Genomic DNA, 15,704 nt, shown 5'->3' on the forward strand with positions numbered 1-15,704 from the left:
CCTACTACTGTTCATAAGTGTTTTCAATTGGCACTCAAAGTGGAAGATAAGAATAGAAGGAAACAAGACTCTAACTCTAGGGGTAGAGGAAGAGGGAGAGACTCTAGAGGACATAGAGGTGGTTATGGGGGAAGAAGCAATGAACCCAAGGCCACAGGAGACTCCAAGTTGATTGAGCAAAGTGGGGAAACAAGTGGAAGAGGTAATTTCACTAGAGGAAGAGGATTTGGTGGTGGAGCTAGAGGCAGATCAAACAATTTCAGAAGGGGTTCACATTTTGCAAACATGAAATGTTACCATTGTGGACAACTTGGTCATCCAGCCTATAGATGTCCTAAGAAGGCATCATCTTCCCAAGGGGATAAGAAGATAACATATGTTCAAGAAGAATGCAGCAACAATATAACTTCAGAAGTGAATCTTGATTCTGAGAAGGGAGAAAATTTGATGTTTAGAAGAGTTTTGATCAAGGAGCCTAGCAAAGAAGAGCCTAAACAAAGAAGGGAACTTTTTAGAATAAAATGCAAGATACTTGGTAAGGTTTGCAAAGTTATTGTTGACTCAGGATCAACTGATAATATCATCTCTGAAGAGGCTGTCCAAAAGCTCAAGCTAACAAAGATTCCTCATGATCATCCATATAGAGTCACATGGCTGAATAAAGGGCAGAATGTGTTGGTAAATGAACAAGTTTGGCTGGATTTTTCAATTGGAGGATATCAAGACAAAATTCTTTGTGATGTGTTGCCCATGGATGCTTGTCATCTACTCTTGGGTAGACCATGGCAATATGATAGGGATGCTGTCTATCATGGGAAGAAGAACTTGTATACATTCAAGAAAGGAGGAGTGACATACAAAATCCAATCACTTGTTGAGGAAGGCATAGATGCAGCAACAGATCAGCGTGTTCTACTCATGAGTGGAAAATAATTCTTACATGATTTCAAGGAGAACAATGAAGTTGGGTTTGCCATAGTTGTGAAACCAAAGGAGAAAGATGCTGTCAAACAAACACTATTGCCAAGAGAGGTAAAAGAACTATTGGATCAGTTCAAAGACATCATAAGTGATGGAGAACTTGCCACACTCCCTCCACAAAGATCTATTAGTCATCAAATAGACTTTGTTCCTGGATCCTCATTGCCCAACAAGGCTGCTTACAAGATGACTCCAAATCAGAATAAAGAAATTGCAAGACAAGTACAAGAGCTACTTGACCAAGGTCTCATTCGGAAGAGTATTAGCCCATGTGCTGTACTGGGTTTTTTGGCACCAAAGAAAGGAGGTAAGTGGAGAATGTGCACTGATTCTAGAGCCATAAATAGGATAACAATTAGATATAGGTTTCCTATTCCTAGAATAGAAGATCTAATGGATTTTTTGGGGGGTGCTAAGTATTTCTCCAAGATAGATCTCAAGAGTGGCTACCATCAAATCAGAATGAAGGAGGGTGATGAATGGAAAACAGCCTTCAAAACTACGGAAGGACTTTATGAATGGCTAGTAATGCCATTTGGCCTCTCTAATGAACCTAGTACATTCATGAGGCTAATGAATGAAGTGTTGAAGGACTACATAGGCATTTTTGTAGTGGTTTATCTTGATGATATTCTCATTTTCAGCAAGACTAAAGAAGAACACATGAAGCATTTGGCAATTTTTTTAAAGAAGTTACAAGAAGAAAAATTGACCATTAATCTTGAGAAAAGTGAGTTCTTGAAACAAGAGTTGGTTTACCTTGGTTTTGTAGTTTCACAAGGTAATTTGAAGATGGATGAAAGTAAAATAGAAACCATTCTAAACTGGCCTACACCTAAAACAGGGGCTGCAGTAAGAAGTTTCCATGGTTTGGCACAATTCTACAGGAAGTTTATAAGGGGTTTTAGTGAGATATGTGCACCAGTATTAGACACCATCAAGGGAGGACTAAAAACTAAGTTCTTGTGGACCAAAGAAGCCAATGAAGGGTTTGAAAGGTTGAAGAAAGAGGTAGCTACTAAACCCATTTTGGTTTTACCTAGTTTTGACAAGTTGTTTATTGTAGAATGTGATGCAAGTAATATTGCTGTTGGGGCTGTATTAAGCCAAGAAGGAAGGCCAGTAGCATTCTTTAGTGAAAGGCTAAATGAATCCAAATCTAGGTACTCATCCTATGACTTAGAATTGTATGCATTGGTGCAAGCACTTAGGAAGTGGAGGCACTATCTTTTACCTAAAGAGTTTGTTGTATACACTAATAACCAAGCATTGAGTTACATCAACACTCAAGAGAAGTTGAGCCTAAGACACATCAAATGGATGGAATTCCTACAATCCTACACATTCAACATCAAGCACAAGAAAGGGCAGATAAATAAAGTAGCTGATGCATTAAGTATAAGGCTTCTTACTATCCAAGAAATACAGTTAGAGAGTATTGGAGTTGAAGGTTTCAAAGACCTATATGCTGATGATGAAGACTTCTTAGAGGCCTACAAGGTATGTGTAGAGTTTAACAATCATTTTCATAGCAAGTTTGCTGATTACACTTTGCAAAATGGGTTGTTGTTTAGGGGAAATCAATTATGTGTGCCTAGAGGATCAATGAGAGAAAATCTGATCCAAGAGAAGCATAATGGAAGCCTTAGTGGACACTTTGGTTTGAACAAAACATTGGAGTTGGTGGAAAGATTCTACTATTGGCCTAGTATGCAAAGAGATATCCGGAAGTATGTTGAACAATGCATGATTTGTCAAAAGGCCAAGGGAACTTCTACAAATGCAGGATTGTACTAGCCCTTACCCATTCCAAATAGGCCATGGGAATGCATCAGCATGGACTTCATAGTGGGCTTACCAAGAACAACATCAGGTTTGGATAGTGTGTTTGTAGTTGTGGACAGATTTAGCAAAATGAGTCACTTTATTCCTTGTAAGACTACTCATGATGCTAGCTATATTGCTCACTTATTTTTCAAAGAAGTTGTAAGGATTCATGGCTTACCAATCAGTATAGTTTCAGATAGAGATGTTAAATTCATGGGGCACTTTTGGAAGACCTTGTGGAGAAGGCTAGGTACTAACTTGGCACATAGTTCAGCTTGCCATCCCCAAACTGATGGTCAAACTGAGGTAATTAATAGGGTGCTTGGAAACCTTCTAAGGTGTTTAACAAAGGAGTATGGCCAAGTGTGGGATCAAGTCCTACCACAAGCTGAGTTTGCCTACAATGATAGCACAAATAGAACTACCGGTAAGAGCCCTTTTCAAGTTGTTTATGGTTATCACCCAAGAGGAGTTTGTGAGCTACGAGAATTAAAGAATCAAGAAGAGATTAGTGGACATGCAGATGATTTTGCCCAGTCCATGAGAGAGGTACATGAGCAGGTCAAGAAGTCCTTGATAGAGGCTACTCAAAGGTTAAAGACTAAAGTAGATGAACGGAGGAGAGATTTACAATTTGAAGTAGGAGATTTGGTGATGGTACACTTGAACAAGGCTAGACTTCAAAAAGGTGTTCCAAGAAAGCTTCAAATGAGGAGGATAGGGCCTTGTAAGGTTCTAGCTAAGTATGGCCCAAATGCCTACAAGATTGAGTTGCCAAACAATCTAGCCATCTCTCCCATCTTCAACATTCAAGATTTGGTTAAATACAAGGGTCCTAATGTCATGGAAGATGAACACATCATAGAGGTAGATAAGAATATTCCAGAAATTAGTATTCCTCTCCAAACCAAGCCTCAAGCTGAAAAAGTTCTAGATTCAAGAGTAAAGAAGAAGACTAGGCATGGAATTTATATGGAGCATTTAGTAAAATGGAAAAACCAGCCTGAATTTGAAGCGACATGGGTAGCTGAACATGAATTCAAAAAGAGAGGTATCAGTCAAGATCTCTTGAATACTGACCCACCTTAAGTTTTTTTTTGTCATAGGGGGAGAATGGTGCAAGAGCACCTAGGAAATATGCCAAGTTTCCTAAATCATTTTTGTCTTGTAGTGGTCTTGGCTAGACCACATGAATAAGGGCTATGGGATAAAGCCCCAAGTGTGTGAGTTGTGTTTGTAAATAGGTTTTTGTTGTGTTTGAGTTTCCAAGTTGCTTCTATGTTGGCAAAATTGCTTAAATTGCTTGTTAGAGCCTAGAATGGTCAAACACTGACCAAGACCCCAAGAGGATGGGAAACATGGAAAATATGTTAAAAGTTGTAATTACATGGAAATAGGTTCATTTAACCATGTTTGAGGTCATGGAGCCATTAAATGCACAATAGTGAAAAAGTTGCACTTGGCAACTTTGCAACTTTGCAAAGTTGCTTGACAACATTGACAAAAAGTGCTAAAACTTTATAAGGGCTTCAAGAATCAGTTGGAAACCTATGGGATCTGTTGATTCACGTGGGTAAGAGGTATTTAAGACCAATCCAAGTTATTTTGAGGGTTGGCATATGCTTTTGTACGAATTTTGGCATTGGAATGAAGAGCAAACTGAGCATTTTGATGACAGTTTTCTGATTTCACCCTTCATCCACACCTTTAATGGATTGATAGGGTTGCTGTTTTCATGTGATTTTATAGTGTATGGAATGTAGATGCTTTGGTAAAGATTAGGAGTTTTTTTGATCAGTTTCATTACTAGTTTGAAAAATCTTTTTAAAGTTGCCAGTTCGCTGGTCTGTACACAACAATGAGCAAAGAAATCTCTATAACTTGAATTCCAATGGTGGAACCATGATGGCCTTTTGGAATCAAGTACTAGACTTTATAAAAAATGTAAATATTTATTTTTGTCTTGTTTTTCAAAGGTTTTTTGTTTTTTCCAAGAGGCCCTAGGCGAGTTTGCATACCCGGCTAGGCAATGAAATCAGCAAATAAGTGTTTGAAAGGGGCATAGAATGGGGTGTTGGGTGAAATAAAAATTCATGGAAGGAAAGAGTGGTGAGTGAAGGAAGTTAATTCTAGGAGTTCATTCATTTAGAGTCCATTTGAGTGGTGAAAGGAAGAACTCTCTATATTCCTGTTCATACAAACAAGAAACCCTTGTAAATAGACATATTTTTGGAAATCCCTTGTACGGATGACCTGGGTGTTGCAGACCTGAAAAATCTTCAATGGGAGCCAAAAGGGTATCCAAATCATAAATTTTTTTGAGTACTTCTTAAGGGTTTGAGGAGATATAAGCCAAAAATCAATTTTGGAGGCCTAATTTTGTTATTAGTCTTGGTAGCCCTCTTAACTATGCAATCTTCAAATCGATTGGAAACCCAATACTCCAATTCACTTAGTGATCCTAAAAACTATTGAATGAGACCTAATACAAGCCTTGGAATTCAATATAGCCAAGAATGCACTCCTGGAAGCCAGTTGTCAAGAACGGTGCAATGAGAGCACTAGGGAGACCCCATGGTGAAATAGAGTTTTGAGTTGATTGGTGAGGATTAGTGTAATAAGGGAATAGAGAGAAGATTACCTTGGAGTAGGGTATAGGATAAATACCCTAAGAGGCTAGGAGAAAGCCTAAAGTGAGTTCTAGTAGTTGAGGCTAGAACCTTGTTCAAGATCCTCCCCATCAAATATTAGATTTCATTGTATTTGAATACGTGCCCGGATTAGATTTTCTCCAGATCTTTATCAAGACTTAATGGTAGTGGTTGTGGAGTAACTTTAGTTAGAAAATATCTTAGTTATGCTTGAACTATAAAGGCAATTTTTGTATATTTTTTATTGGTCGAATCTTCTTTGACTTCTTTGATATTGCTTTGAATTTCACTGTAAATCCTTTTTTCCTTTGAGTTACATGACATTCTTATCTCCTTCATCCATAGATGTGAAGTGCAAGAACTATTTGCCTCTCATTGGTGTATTGTAATTATCTACAATCTTGCATGACTATATCTCTTTTGGCCTATGAATAGTATATAAGTGAATCCTCTCTTTCCTTGTGTCATTCATTTATTTTTTTTGATTTATATGTGATTGTTAGATTAAAGCAAGTCTGGATGTGTATATCTTTTGGTGTCATGATGGTTCAATAGTGCATGTATGGGTAGAGATTGGTTTGAACACTCTATTTTGGTGCATCACCCCCTTAGGTTAGAATAGGTAGATTTGCTTCTATGCATTCCTTCTCCCTTTTCCTCTCCAAGAGTAGTTAGGTGCATCTTGATAGTAAAGGAAGCCAACCTTCTCTAGAGACTCAACCTCACAGTTCAAGTCCCACAGCTTGGAGGTTGTTTCCATGTTTCACAAGGCTGCCCTTAGGTAAAAACTTCGGACAAGGGTGCAAACCTTTGTGACAACAGTTATTAGCAACACTTTGAAATGACTAGTTTTTTAATCCTTGTGCACATAATGGATCTCACAATGTTCATTGTTAATTCATGATTCAAAACAATGTCATATAAACACAATAAAAAATAAGTTGAAATCCAACGTAATGATTTCATTGTAAATCTTTATATTTATTTAGATAAAGTATTAAGGATTAAATATCATCATTCAATTTGGGGATCACTATGTGGTGTAGTGGTTGTACTCTTAATGGTGCAACCAAGGTACATAAGACATTTAAATTTTGTTATGGTACATAATTTTTCCTCAATATACTTTTTTCAATTATAATTTCTAAAATTTGATTATTTATATCTAAATTTTTATATTTAAATTTAAAATTTGTTATCAATATTAAAAATCATAGAAAATAACAACTAAATTAATTATTTCGATTGTCTACTATTTAAAAAAATAAAAATCCATACATTGTAATTATGAAATGGCAAACAATTTTAGTGGATTAGGTCATTGTTGATATATGTGTGTTTTAGAATAGAAGAGGGGGTTTGACATCATAATTGTCCAATGTTAGAGAAGGCATTAGGCACACTTACGGAGATGTGAAATTTTAGAAGAAATATGTCTCATTGTGTAAAAGGGGTGGGAGCATTCACAATGTGAAGATTGGAGTTAATTCAATGTTTCTTGAGCATAGCAAATGATTTTAGACTCCATGGCCAGGAGATCCACTGACACAATCAATTTGGTGTTTCTTGAGTGAGCGAGGAGGATTTGTGAAGGTGCTTCTATTTGAGAAGGATTGTATTGAAAACCCTTGCAACTTCCAACCTTATTTGGATAAATCTAATGACGGGAAATGTTATCTCATTACATCAAATAGCTTAGTTTATAATTTATATTAATCAACAAGTGCCAACTTATAGTTGTTAGTTGGAAAGTTATAGTCTCAGAGGTGGTTACTCATGGGAAAATAAAGGTTTATAAAACCTTTTAAATATCATTGAAACAAATCTAATTATATAGACTTATTATGAATTTAGCCTTTTTTCCTCTCTTATTTTTTCATGAATGAATAGTTTTATATATATTATTTTTATTTAGTTTCATATTTTCATTATTTTCTATACCCTTTACATACTAAGTAATCAAATATTAATCTCCAACGATAAAGCTATGCACTTAATCTCTTACTTTTTGTAGTGTTTAATAAATCATAGCACTTTACAATTTCACAGTTTATTTGGTACCAACTCTATTTTTATTTTTCCTAGACCATATTTGAGAGATCTCGTACTTTAAATCAATCCTAAAATTTCAAATTGCCATAAAATACTAAATTTAAGATAAGATATACCATTACAAAACTTATACTCATGAATCCCTTCTGGGGGTCTTATTTTGGTGGGATAAAGGTTCCCAATAATGTGACACCAAATTTTAGTCATTGCTAGTGTTAGCATTCACAATTAGAATTTAGGTTTTTTATTAATGATAGTTTTAAGTAGACTAAATGAATCAAATACACCTTGTGAACCTTATATAAATCAAATATTCTATTATTCATAAGTTCATTTTTTGGAAAAGGAATGAATTTACATTCTCACTCAAGATCATATCTGATTCCAAGGACTAGTTGACAACATATTGAGCATTCAAGTATGATTTCATGTCTAGATTATATTTTTTTTTGACATTTGAAGGACTTGTCTAAAAAACATTGCATCACCACCACTTTTATTTCTAAGATATGATTATTTTATTTTAACATTGTTTCATTCTACTGTATTCTAATTTTAAGATTTATTTTTCATAATAATAGCTATTGCAGAGGTTGAAATGTCAACATAAGATTTGAATTCTAAGCAAAACCCCTATACAAAAAAGTTACTCTTCTCCATTTTTTTGATCATAAACTCTAATTGAAAAGTAAAAGAGGGTAGAGATAAGCATCCTAGACGATCCAAAACATTAATCCCATATTTTAAACATGCAAAAACACCATAACTAGGGTCCCCAACACCATATCTAACATCTTCTAGCTCAATTTGTAGGAGACAAACCTACAACACCTCTCAACAATATTTTTCTCTGTTTCTATCAATTTGGATGTGCCCTAGATTAGGATTTCTAGTATGCACATCATTCACTTTCAGCTCCAACTTATAAATCTAGAATTCTCTTTACATCTTATTTCAAATTCTAACCTATTATGTTGGTTTTCTATTTTGTAATTTTATGTTTTACTTAAAGTATTCAATTTTCATTATATCTAGATCACAAACACAAAGTTAATAATCCAAATTACATTGTTATAAAGAAACATAATTCAATTGTTTATATCTCCTTTAATGACTAAATGGAACCTACTTGTGTTCCAATGTTATGTTAAAAAAATATGAGACCTTAGTTTTTGTTCATAGGCCTAAGATCTCATGTTGGTGTACATATCATCTTAGTAAACCTAACAAGTCTTTAATATTGATTTCTTATTTATTTTCACACACTCTTTTATATTTATCTTAACAATCTACTTATTTATCACATTATTTTGTATACCTTCCTCTATTTAGTTGTTTGCCACATCTATTTTATCATTATTGATTTAAAGTTCAAGTTTTTGGTCATGAATATGTCTCTTTCCAGTTTTACATTGAAATTCAAAGTGAACAAACTATCCCTCATCATTCTTCCATCTTGAGTAGACTAGTTGTGCAATTTTCACACAATTTTATGTTATGTACTAGTATTAAAGGTAATCAATGCATTCCTTCTAAGCACCTATGAACCATAGAGAATCATCCAAAGGACATAAGGAGATCATTCTAAGAGTAATCATAAATTTATTCAATTCTAATCTAAAATCAAAATAAAAATTTGGTGAATTGACACTCTTCACCCTTCTACACCAAGAAATTAATGGCATGTTTCACATAACTTGTTGCACACTATTATTTAAAGATATTTGATGCATTCATTGTAATCACCTAAAAATGAATAAATCATCATCTAGATACCCTAAATAATTCATTAGATTGAAAATAATTAAAAGTGACACATTTTGTTTTGGTTCACTAAAAGGCCTATAAAATATATACACTCATTTGTTTCTCTATGATTTTCATTATTGTTTCATTTACTGAGATCAATCAAAACAATAATTCTTTATAATGTGACAACATTTTTAAAGATATTTTCAATTATTTCTTTTTGGAAAACTTTCAAAAGGAGGTCGCATATTGTATCAAGAATTTTTATTATAGAGAAACATTACCAATTGCTAGAATGAATTTAATACTTGAGCAAAAATTTATAGCTAAAAATTCATCTCAAACTAACAAACTTGTCCTTTAATACAAATCCAACATAGAATTTCAAATAAGTCATTGGCAAAGAGGCACTTTTGCCAAACTTGACATCGAATATATCCTAAAATCTCATCTCAGATAGATACTAACTTAATGAGCATTTCGTTCACCAACTTACCATTTATTATTGAAATATTTTATTTCTCTACTCACCTTAAACTAATTTATGCTTCCAATAATTACAAGATTGATCCTTTAAAAACTTTTTGCTTTCTTTTCAAAAGTTAAGTATCATTTGAAACTAGACATTGGGAACATTTTTGTTTTATAAAAATAAGTTGAAATAGGACATCTCTATTAAGAGAGTAAAATATAACAATTTGAATAAGCATATATCTAAATCACAGATAACTTTGGTTTAAATAGGCATACGTTAAGAACTAATTTATCAAATAATTTATCAAATTTAATTAACAATTGAAGGTGGCCCAAATATACTTAAAGATTGAACTTTTGTAGATAATCTTAAATCACATACCATCATCCTCACTAATTGAAATTATTTTTAACCCTGCATAGAAATCTAAAATAGACTTCCTAGTCTTGAAATTCATGAACTTGTATGCCGCTATTCAACATAGGGTCTACCTTCTAAGGCAAACCCCTATACAACAAAGTTATTCTTCTCCAATTTTTTGTTCGTAAATCCTAATTTAAAATTAAAAGAGGATAGAGATAAAAATAGTTGACAACCCAAAACATTAATCCCATATTTAAAATATGCAAAAACACTAGGAGTAGGACTCCCAACACCATATCTAACATCTTCTAGCTCAATTTGTGGGAGAAAAACCTACAACACCTCTTATCTACATTTTTTGCTATTGAACTATCAGTTTGGATGTCACCTAGATTAGGATTCTAGTATACACAGCCTTCATTTTCAGCTCCAAATTATAAATCTTGGTTTCTCTTTACATCTTATTTTAAAATCTATCCTATTATGTTGGTTTTCTATTTTGTAATTTTTTGTTTTACTTAAAATAGTTGATTTTTCATTATACCTAGATCTCGAACACAAAGTTCATAATCTCAATTGTATTGTTATAAAGGAACATAATTAAATTTTTTATCTCTCCTTTTAGGACTAAATGAATCGTATTCATGTTCCAATGTTATGTAACAAAAATATTAGATCTTAGTTTTCATTTAGAGGCCTAAGATCTCATGCTCATACATATCATCTTAGTGAACCTAACAAGTCTTTAATCTTGAATTCTTATTTTTTTGAATATTTAAATATGGAATATTTTAAAATCCATACCCCTATATGCCTCATCAAGTATCTTATCTATTTGCACACACTCTTTTACATTTATCTTATTAATCTACTTATTTATCACATTATTTAATGCATACCTTCCTCTATTTACTTGTTTGTGACATCGATTTTATCATTATTTATTTAAAGTTCAAGTTTTTGGTCATGAGCATGTCTCTTTCCAATTTTACATTGAAATTAAAATTGAACAAACTATCCTTCAATATTCTTCCACCTTGAGTAGACTAGTTGTGCATTTTTCACATATTAATTTTATGGTATGTACTAGTATTGAAGGTAATCAATTTCTTCCTTCTAATCACCTATGAATCATAGAAGAATCATCCAAGGATATAAGGAGATCATTCTAAGAGCAATTATAAATTTATTCATTTCTAATTTATATTCAAAATCAAATTTGGTGAGTTGACTACCTTCACCCTTGTACACCAAGACAGTAATTGCATGTTTCACAAAATGTGTTTCACACTAGTATTTAAATATATTTGACACATTCATTGTAATCACCTAAAAATGAAAACAAAATTATCTAGAGACCATAAATAAATCATTTGATAAAAATAATAATTAAAAGTGCCACATTTTGTTTTGGTTCACTAAAAGGCCTATATAATATATACACTCTTATCTTCCTCTATATTTCATTATTGTTTCAAATGCAGGCAGATCAGTCAAAACAACAATTCCTTATAATCTCATAGCATTTTTTAAGACATTTTCAAATATTGTTTGTTGACAAACTTTCAAAAGGAGGTGACATATTATAGCAAGAATTTTTTTATAGAGAAACATTACCAATTGCTAGAATGAATTTAATATTTGAGCACAAATTTATAGCTTAAAATTCATCTCAAACCAACAAACTTGTCCTTTGATACAAATCCAACATAGAATTTCAAATAAGTCATTGAAAAAGAGACACTTTTGCCAAACTCACATCAAATAGATCATAAAATCTCATCTCAAACTAAATACTAACTTATGAAGCATTTCGTTCACTAATTTATCATTTATTATTGAATTTTTTTATCTCTATACTCACCTTAAACTAATTTATACTTCCATTATTTACAAGATTGATCCTTAAAAAACTTTTTATTTTCTTTTCAAATGTTAAGTATCATAATTTCAAACTAAACATTAGGAACATTTTTGTTTTACAAAAATAAATTGAAATAGGAAATCTCTATTAAGAGAGATAAATATAACAATTTGAATAAGCATATATCTAAATCACAAATAACTTTTACTTAAATAGACATTCATTGAGAACCAATTTATCAAATTCAATTAACAATTGAACGTGGTCCAAATCTATTTAAAGATTGAACTTTTATAGATAATCTTATATCACATACCATCATCCTGACTAACTAAAATTATTTTTAACCCTGCATAGAAATTTAAAACACACTAGCTAATCTTGAAATTCATGTACTTAAATGCCACTATTCAGCCCGGTGCCAATCTAGGGTGGCACAGGAAGAACAATTCTCTTGTTGATCTGCACTTTGGTGTCATAAACAGAGCGCACACTCCAATTCGCCAGTATCACAGCCTCCTTGGTCAACACCTAATAAGAATCATATCCTTTTGTAACAAGCATGTGTAAAGAGAGAGCTCCTTCTGGCAGCTAATCCAAACTCCACGTTGCGCCATAGTTGTGTGTCATGTGTTTTCAAATAGAAGTTCTCGCCTGCACTTTGCAATTATAACTCATTAGTATACATTCATCTCTAAGTTTTAGATAACTTTTACATCATATACTAAGCCTTGATTCTTAAGTTAAAGTGTTAAAATTTTACATCATACACTAAGCCTTGATTCTTAAGTTAAAGTGTTAAATAAATTAGAAGATACAGTAATAAGTATGTTTGTCTAAAACCTGAGCAACATCCACGCTCATGATATCCGTCTGCCCTCCTTGGTACAAAAATTGCACTGCAAGAAAGTGTGGATTACTACTAATCTTGTCTATTTTCACCACCATATTCTTCCCTGGGTACTTACATGGTATTCTGTCAAACAAAAATATGAAATAAAACATTCTTATCAAAAGACTCATTTCTCTTCAAATCATTAAAATACTTCCAATTCTGTATTCAATTGAATTATATGTTCAATTGGACATGGTATTTTGTCAAAGAAAGAAACGAAGGATTTTTGTCAAATGATACATTTGTCATAGGTTTCTGCCCGAAAGAAAACATAGATCAAGATTGGAACACCCATATGGCTTGTGGGATTGAATAGTGAGAATTTAAAATGATATGAGCTATAAATTGAGTGGGTTTTATCATAGAGAAATTTCATAATCAAGTATGTTTGAGTTGGAATAGTACTTAGATGAGTGCTTGTTCTAGTGCTCAAATTGAAGTAGTATGGGTCCCTAACATAACCTAATTGTAATGAATGCTAAGTGTTCCATTCATTTTCATGAGAGATGGGTTGATTTGAACCAAACAATAAAGATTGAAAATGAAAGTCAACTTTGACTATTTAACATTTTTAGCCTAGGAAACAAGCCATAGTGTCTGACATTTCAGTCATTCATGAATGAATACTAATGAAAAATGGCTGAATGAGTGTTGAATCCTAATAGCAATATAGCGATTTGATTTTCTACACAAAATATCACCTACTTATCATTATAACTAAAGCCAATTACTGACCGTTTGTACTCGATATCCACAATGCCCATCTTTAGAAGCTAAAAAAATTTTGTGAGTTGCACCAGTTTTGAAAACATGCTATTGGGAACCACAAAATCTATTTGAGTGTTTTCAGGGAAGTCTGTAATAAAATTTTTTACTCCCGAGTTGATGCAAATCTTAGGATCAGTGCATCTTATCTGCACAAAATAAAAGTTCAAATCGATTTTGACTATTTAGTACTTTTACTCTAAAAATAAACCGTTTAGAAATATTATTTAAACCAAGCTAATTAAACAGTCTTAATCTTAGTCATGATCCCAATACAAGATAAAGAAGGTGTGAATGATTGGTTCATACCTGGTAATAGCTGCCACATCCAATCCCTTCCCTATATATTTTGGGACTCGCTACAGCCACATCACCATTGCTCATGTTTGATGCAAAGGACTCATACCCACATGCTCCCACTGTAATTCATACTATAATTATTATTCAAATCATAGAATATGTTATTCTAACAAGAAATAAGATTTAAGAAACCAAGAAATTTATGCTTATTAATGAATACCTCTTAATCCTTAGTTCTTAATTAAAAAGACTAGACTTAAAAAGCTGAACTTCCAAAACATTTATACTTACTATTGATAGCCTCAGAAGAAGTGTAATATGTGTGAGAAATGTAAATTAAAATTTAAACTCAATACTCACAACCCTAACCCTAAAAACCTTGCTCAGCACTTAAAAGTTTCTCGGCACAAGAAGGTGTTGAGTGCCAATTTTACTTGGCACTTGATGGTGCCGAGTGACAGGTTGCTCAGCACTTGAAAAAAAGTGCTCGGCACAGGAGTGTGTCGAGTGCCAGATTTACTCGGCACTTGCTTGGCACTTAAAGGTGCTGAGTGATAGGTAATAGTTGCCGAGTGAACTCGGCACAAAAAGGAGTTCAGCAGCAAATGACGAGTATGCCCGACTCACCAAAGGAAATGCTCAACAACAATAGATGCCGAGTGAGCTTGGCTCCAACTAAATTTTATAACTTAGAAAATTCCAACGTGAATGCATTCACCATTAAAACGAGAGAGCCAAAGCTTTAAGCTTTCAACCAAACTTGTCAAATGCAATGAATAGAAGATGAAAAATAATGGATTAAATATGCTGCTTGCTTTCTTTTCAATCTTGCATTAAACTATTACAAAATCTAGGAGCATTTGGCTTCAACCAGAAAACCCTAAAATAACCCTAAATTGATAATACTTCAAACTTTAATAAACCTTTAAACCTGCAACTCTAATGGCTGCATACAATGGTGCTTGGAGCAATCACTACTTCAACAGGACAAATCCAAACAACAAACTTACAGAGTGAACAAGGAACCACGTGCAACTGCAGGCACAAACTTCCTTCTTCCTTCTCTGCTCAGCTCTGTAACTTCTCTTTGATCTACTTGATCTCTTACTCGAATGAATGATAAAACATTCCTTTTGTCACATTCTTCCTTTCCCTCTCAACATTCAAATTCAAAATCTCACCTACCAAAATGAATGCCTGCCGTTCATGGATGCTTGCAGTGACCTGACAGGGTAGATGGGCGTGGGGCTCGAGGACAACCTACATGCATTGAAGTATATTTCCAACACTCCCCCTTTGTCCTGAGACCCACAAAAAAGGATCACTGTTGATCCAAATCAACTACACCAAGACTCTATCTTAGGTGCACAAAAGTTCCAATGCTTAATGGCTTGGTAAAGATGTCTGCTAGCTGTTGCTCAGACTTGCAAAATTCCATCTTGATATCCCCATTCTCCACCAACTCTCTGATGAAGTGATATCTGATATCTATATGCTTGCTTCTCCCATGGAAGACTAGATTCTTGGACAATACAATTGATGAGATGTTGTCACAATAAATTGTGGTTCCATCCTCTTGCCTTTCATTCAAATCTGTCAAGATCCTCCTTAGCCAAATTGCCTAACATGTTGTTGCATTTGCTGTAATGTATTCAGCCTCTGCTATAGATTGAGCAACAATAGGTTGCTTCTTGGATGCCCATGAAATTGCACTCGATCCCATATGAAACATGTATCTGGAAGTGCTCTTCCTATCATCTAAACTTCCAACCCAATCACTAT

The 15,704-nt window shown here is 33.5% G+C and overlaps 1 pseudogene; it reads right to left on the minus strand.

Annotated features, from left to right (window-relative positions):
- LOC149575209 (expansin-like A1) overlaps positions 1-15,704 on the minus strand; it is a 35,482-nt pseudogene that overhangs the window by 14,920 nt on the left and 4,858 nt on the right.

Source organism: Cupressus sempervirens, chromosome 2 (genome assembly GCF_028749045.1).
Source record: "Cupressus sempervirens isolate cs-2001-9-10 chromosome 2, ASM2874904v1, whole genome shotgun sequence".
Taxonomy (NCBI): Eukaryota; Viridiplantae; Streptophyta; class Pinopsida; order Cupressales; family Cupressaceae; genus Cupressus; species Cupressus sempervirens.